Here is a 6,543-nt window from a genome sequence, read left to right on the forward strand (position 1 = left end):
TGGCTTTTTAGCTGTTAGGTGTTCCACTTTCTTCACCACCTTGTCGCTATCTTTGTCTGTCCCTTAGGTAGTGTACAGTGGGGTTATTCTGATGGTTTGTCACTATGAGCAACACCTTAAATTTGACCCATTGTTTATTTAAAAATATTGATTAGTGCAGCTTTATAAAAAAAAAAAAATCCTTTTTATACATTTATTTCCATAATGTCAAGAATAATGAGATTATTAAGTCTAAAAATTCACCTCTTCATCCAGTCTGTTAAGGAGTTGATCCATCTCAGGCGGGAAAGCTGTCCGCCTAGCCCGATAAGAGTTTAAGGAGCCTAGGAGTGTGCTGATTAATGGCTGCTCCAAAGTTGTCTATTAGGTCCTTGTTGGTGATCCGAAGAAACTCTTCCCTGATCTGTTGAAGAACAGAACAGCAAACGTAAATGTCAAATACAAAGTCAATACAATTTCAACATCATCCTCATGTTAAAATATGTATTTTATTAACCCTCATCCTGGGGACCACAAGAATAATCTACTGTAAGAAACAACCATCATAGCACCATGTTAACTTATGCCATCTCAAAACATTATTGTGTGTAATTAATGTCATCTGAAGGATGACATTAATTACACTAATAATAAATTAGGACCCATGGCAAACATTTGATTTATCTATTATATTTTACCTATTTTAACTGCATAGGCTGCAATTGGGTGCTTTTGTTGGGACCCCCAGGACCCTAATACATTGATATTTTTAAAAATCACTAATTAAAACAGAAAACAATGATATGAAGTCATAAGGAACAAATTGATTGACAAAGTGATGAAAAATTTAAATGATAGAACAAAGCATGTGAGATATGACAAAAAGTATACCTTTGGGGTCTGCCAGTACCCCAGTTGGTAGAATGAGGGTTAACGGAAGTAAACAACTTCAGATTCTTATTTTGCAAAGACTAAATCTGAAACACAACATAATATATTCTTTGCTCAGCTGCTTACCTCTGCCTCGTAAAACAGAGCAGGCCACCGCTCCTGAACCTCTGACACCATAGGCACTAGCTCCACAATCTCCTTGCGCCTCAGGGAGAATGTCACCTCCATCTGTTGCTTTATGAGTGCAACATTCTTATTCCTCTTCTTTAACTCCTCAACCAGAGCTAGTCTTTCCTCCTCCAGCGAGTCATCAGTATGGGTATCTGGGTGGTCAGGAACATAGTTAATCTCCCCTCGCTTTGCTCTCTTCAAAGAAGGACCTGCACCATCATCTTCACCGCTTCTTCTCCGGTTAATGCTGACCTCAATGCAGCCTGCGTTACTTAGCTTGGACCTGTAATTATCAAGTTTGTATTTTATGCTCATTTTCCATCCATCATACCCCGTTACACTGCCCGGTTCTTGAAGACAGGGGTGCCTATTGACGAGAGCAGAAGCAACAGACTCAATCTATGAAGAGTAATCAGTATACTCACCATTCTGCGTCCCTTCAATGCAGCAGGCACACTTTTGGGGTCACCAGTATCTTCCCTCCCACTGTGTATGCAGTCAATGGATGATGGTTGTTGAGAGCCTCAGGATCGAAAATCTCAGTGTCTGCATAGATGTTCTCCACAAGCTTGAAAGACCTAAAATGCAAAAGGACATCATCCAAAGAAGGTGTTTTGATGTCAGTTACTTTCTCCACATGTAACACTGGCTTGAAAAGACTTTGGTTATCAAATTGGCATGCCATCATCTGCTGGTGTTTTGTGGACAGCATGAGAAGCACATTTTTTGCTCAGTCTTATTGAAAAAAGTGTGTTTTCACTCAAACCTCATTGTCCATAATTCCACCAATGGACCAAAGCAGCAAAATCCGGAAAAGTTTCTGTGACTGCATTCATTTCAATCTGAAAGACAAAGGTGACAATTTGCTGGAAATTAGCAAAGCAGGCAGTGGTAGAATAATTAATGATGTGGTTCATTTCGCTCAAACAGGTTCTTAATAAGTTTTAAACATATCAATTTAATGTAATTGTAAACAGTAGACTGCTCTCTGGAATTGACAGAATTTTGACAAATTTAATACAATATTCTGTCCCATTCATTTGGAGTTATGAAGTTATCATTTTTAGAATAGCTTATGCAAAGAGTCTGCACATGGCTCTCCACTGCTCCACTCCTCCACTCCGACCTCACAAGCACACATGGAGGTGCAGAGCCAAAATGGCGGTGGCTATCCGGGCTAACGGTGCTAACAAAGCTAACAGAGCTAACAGAGCTAATTGTGGGGCACACCGTAAAAACAAGGCCGACGGACGCTCACCGACGGCCCCAAACTGTCCGTCGGTCGACCATCGGCCCGTTGTGTAAGTGCATCTGAGGCAATAGTGCTGAGAGAGCTAACAGTGTTAACCGGAGGGGGACGGAAGACGGACGGACGGACTTGACTGTGGCCGCTACGGGCGACGGGCCTTTGTCCTTGAGGAGGTCTAAACTCTCCTAGTGGCTTTCTAGTTAAGACACGACGCATTCAGTTGACTAACGGACACTTTAGTTGAAACAGCAACACTACCGTTAGTCACCAACACCGTCTAGAAGTCACCACAATGTCCCGTTAGCATTAACAGCTTAACGGGTAGTGCAGTTTAGCCGTTGACATATGGACGCAGCTAACTACCCCTTTAGCTGTAATACTGTACCGACATGTTACCGTGACGACAAGTTACTGTAACGTTACAACACATTAATACCATTCAGACTAACCAGTCAGAAACAACGTCCTCCCTGTTTGAAAGCTTCTTGTCCATACAAGCCTCGCTAGCATCAGCTAGTTGCTAGCTGTCCTTAACTAAGCTAACGTTACTAGTGTTTACGTTAACTGTTGTCATGGTAATATCTACAGTATCTGTTAATGTATCACACCATATAACTCTGAATACAAATATGACACAATTTCAACTATATCAAACGAAAAATAAGTTAATCTTACCTGTGTGGAGTCAGACTGGAGCTCCGGTGCAGACAGACAGACTGGGGGGCGGAGTACTTCAAACTTCAACTCCTTTAGTTGTCTTTCCCTCCATTCACAACAAAGACACGAGAGTTATCTGAACTTTCGCCCCTTGTGTTGACTTGCAACCTACAGTTTGTGTTCACAACTGAAAGATAGAAGTATTATGAACTCACTTAATGGTTTTGACGCCAACTTAATGTCTGATTTGCTGGACTGACTTATATGTTTGACTCAAATGTTAATAACGTATATTTCAAAGTCTTAACAACTTGAAACGCGTTATTATGCCAACAAATACGAGTTAGAGTTTTTACAGTGTAGCCTGTTACTTTGTAGGCCTTGTTATCTGGTTATATGATTATCTTCTATTATATCTTCCTATCTGATTTTGGATAATGACACCATAATACTGAAGGTTGTACTGCACCGTACTGAAAGCAGCATTTTTGGCTGCAAGGATCTCATGTGGTTCCCAGCTCTCGTAAGCCTTTGCTGCAGACCATTTTGCGATCATTAGGGCCAGACTTTGGTGATCTCCTGACTGTTTCTCACAGTCACCAGCAGGTTGACGTTTTTTTTTATTTATTGAAATATCTCAGCAACTATGGATTAATACGAAATTTGGCTCAGACACATTTGATCCTTTCATCCACTAACCTTTCACCAGGCATACATTTGTGTTTATCCAATGTGGTTTATGACCAGATACCTGAAAAACTAGTGACATTCCCATTAGCCTAAACATGATGGTAAACAACATCAACGTGCTCATTATTAGCATGGAAGATGTTGCAAGTTGCTATACAGATAACACTTGCCATGCTATGAGCAAGCAACACCTATCACAGCTGGCTGGTAATTGGCTGTGATACCTGTCAATCAAGCAAGCTTGCCCCAAAACCTACTAGCCTACTTCTCTTACTTTAGTGAAGCCTTTTGTTCTGATTCTCACAATCTTATGAAGTTGAAGAATTTTGGGGCATTTCTTTATAATCTTAGCAATGGTAGTGACCATTTGCATCAGATGGACTTTTACATTTTTGTGTATTAGTGTACTTAATAGTGCAGTGTGGCATCACAGTTCTGGGGTAGAGGTTTAGGGTTCTGAACCTTGACACCCCAATCAGCTGCAAAGAGGACTTTCTTTTAAATTTCTGTCTTTCTTTCTCCTGCACTTACAGGGACAAGCTCAGGTTCAGAGTTCTCTCAAAGCAGATTCCCTCTACACCAGTGGATGTTGTCATTGTTGCTGTGACAATAACCCAGTGAGATCAGATTAGTGGAATGTCTTCCGGTTCAGGAAAAGGTCTTCTCCTTCTTCCGACACACACTGTAAAATGTACCAAAACTGGTTTCATGTTGTCTCTCTGCAGGAGAAGATGTTCATCATCTCGTTCTGGAATGTGACTCCCAGGATGTAGTCTGGTCCCACCCTGCCAGACAAACTTCTACTGAGGAGCTCTGAGGTCAGGGGCCTCAACCAAGGGCCCTAAATCAGCTTTGACAAAATGATGACCATTAACCCCTGCATTCCTATTTGCTGCCCAATTGGTTTAAATGGTTTGTCGCAATAAATAACGCACCCCCACCACCACCACCAACCAGCCATGTGTCATTTCCTTTCTTCTTTTTTCTTCCTCTCCTCCTCCCGCCTCTCTTAGCTCCTTTAAGTCATTCGTGTTTTGATTTACTCTGAGCTTCTTCCACTCTTTGCATATTTATGAATTTGACGACCCAAAAAGTCCCAGAAACCATGTACTGTTAAGTATTGTAGGCCAAACCATTAAAAAAATAATTTCCAACATCCAATAGTAGCCATTTTAGATTTGGTGCTCTCACAAAGTTAGCCCGCATTTTTGCGAGGGGCATTGGGGTTAATTTAGTTTTTTTTAACCTTCATAGATGACAAATCCACTGAGAGACAAACCCCCGCTTTGTGGAGCGCTGCTTGTTACACAACTTACGTAGGCCTACTTAAAGCTGCAGTAGGCAGAATGTTTTTGGCATCATTGGGCAAACATTCCATAATAACCTTTAAGCATATTGTAATTCAAGTGTTCTGAGAGAAAACTAGACTTCTGCTCCTCCTCATGGCTCTGTTTTCAGGCTTTAGAACATCTAGCCCGTGCTGGAAAAATTGGCCAATCACAAGTCATTTCAGAGAGAGAGCGTTCCTATTGGCTGTGCTCCAGCTGGTGGGCGGTGCTTGGTATTTCCTCAACTGATCTCAACATGGCTGCTAAACAGTACACTACAAGATGTTTCTGAGAACATCTGGGGAGAGAAATAGGCATTACAGTAACAGAATATTGATTCATATTTGATCAGCGTTGCCTAGTTTGACCGTTTGATCGGAGTTCGCGAGTGATTGACAGCCGGCTCTTATAGACGGCAGACTCCAGATCGCCTCTGATAGGACAGAGGACACAGAGACACATGATTTTTTTCAGATTATCTGCTCCACTGTCAGGATATAGCGACCATTTTATAAAAATAACTTTTTTTAATCATATTTGCTCCATTTCTACCCACTGATGCTTTAACTAACACAGCATACGTAAGTTTCGTAACAAGCGTGCTTATCTCAGGTAACAAACATATTTATTTCAATCCAAACCATGATCTTTTCCTAAGCCTAACCAAGTACTTTTGTTGCTTAAACCTATCCAAGCTATGTTGGAAGTTTATTTTGAAAAGACATTATACATGGAAACTGACACGCCTGATACGTCGAAAACTGACACTAGAGGGGTACCGAGAGCGGCATAGTTTGAAGCGTGTGACCACTGACCAAGCATCGGTGTTTGGCGAGTTGGGAGTGAGAATGTGTTGAGCGATCATCCCTATTCAGAAGACTTAGATGCTAGTCGGCTGTCTCTGATGGTCTTCAGTTCAGTCTGTTGGTGTGTCCAACTGTTACATTCAGGTTAGTACAAAGCTCGGTCTTAACCACTGTTTATTAATGGTTTAGCAACCATCTACTGTATGTGCAACAGAGTTATCATATGATTCATTCTGTGGCTTCTGATGAGTAGGTTTGATTGGAGCTTTGAAGCACAGGTAAAGTTTCTTGTTCACTGTAAATGCATAATAGAGTTACAGTCAGGACTGTTTATAGTGTCACTCTCACAGTAGCATATTTAGTGTCCTTCAATTTCGCACAGCACTGCTGAACATAAAACTACACAAAAGATGTTTTTTATAATGTTATAATATAAAGACCTTTTAAATGTGAATTTTTGCTTCTAATTTGAGACATAAGGCAACATTACAGCAAAATGATCACTACATTTTCGCTAAATGTTGACATCAGTGAGAGACAGTGATCCAACCTAACCTGGAAACTTCAAAGAATCACTGCAGTATCCTTTCTGATGCTTGGATACATTTCTGAGCATTGTTCTGATGATGAAATTAATTATTGCTGCACCCTACAGTAGACATCTTGACATTAACACATCTGAAATGAACACATCTGAAACCCGTCAGAGGCCACTGGTAAAGAGCTGAGCACAGCTGCTGTCTGTATGAACCTCTCTCTCTGTTTTAACATG

The 6,543-nt window shown here is 41.0% G+C and overlaps 1 long non-coding RNA gene across 6 annotated transcripts; it reads right to left on the reverse strand.

Annotated features, from left to right (window-relative positions):
- Nucleotides 1–314: 314 nt before the first annotated feature.
- On the reverse strand, nt 315–3,302 carry LOC141783734 (uncharacterized). 6 transcript variants are annotated; one of them, XR_012597339.1, is made up of 5 exons: nt 2,966–3,302; nt 1,808–1,883; nt 1,467–1,619; nt 997–1,324; nt 315–403 (listed from the first exon to the last, which is right to left on the reverse strand). It is a non-coding gene; the product is annotated as an uncharacterized LOC141783734 (long non-coding RNA). The 6 variants fall into 6 exon arrangements; XR_012597340.1 differs by lacking the exon at nt 2,966–3,302 and adding an exon at nt 2,740–2,932; XR_012597342.1 differs by lacking the exon at nt 2,966–3,302 and adding an exon at nt 2,559–2,708.
- Nucleotides 3,303–6,543: the final 3,241 nt, after the last annotated feature.

Source organism: Sebastes fasciatus, chromosome 15 (genome assembly GCF_043250625.1).
Source record: "Sebastes fasciatus isolate fSebFas1 chromosome 15, fSebFas1.pri, whole genome shotgun sequence".
Lineage (NCBI taxonomy): Eukaryota > Metazoa > Chordata > Actinopteri > Perciformes > Sebastidae > Sebastes > Sebastes fasciatus.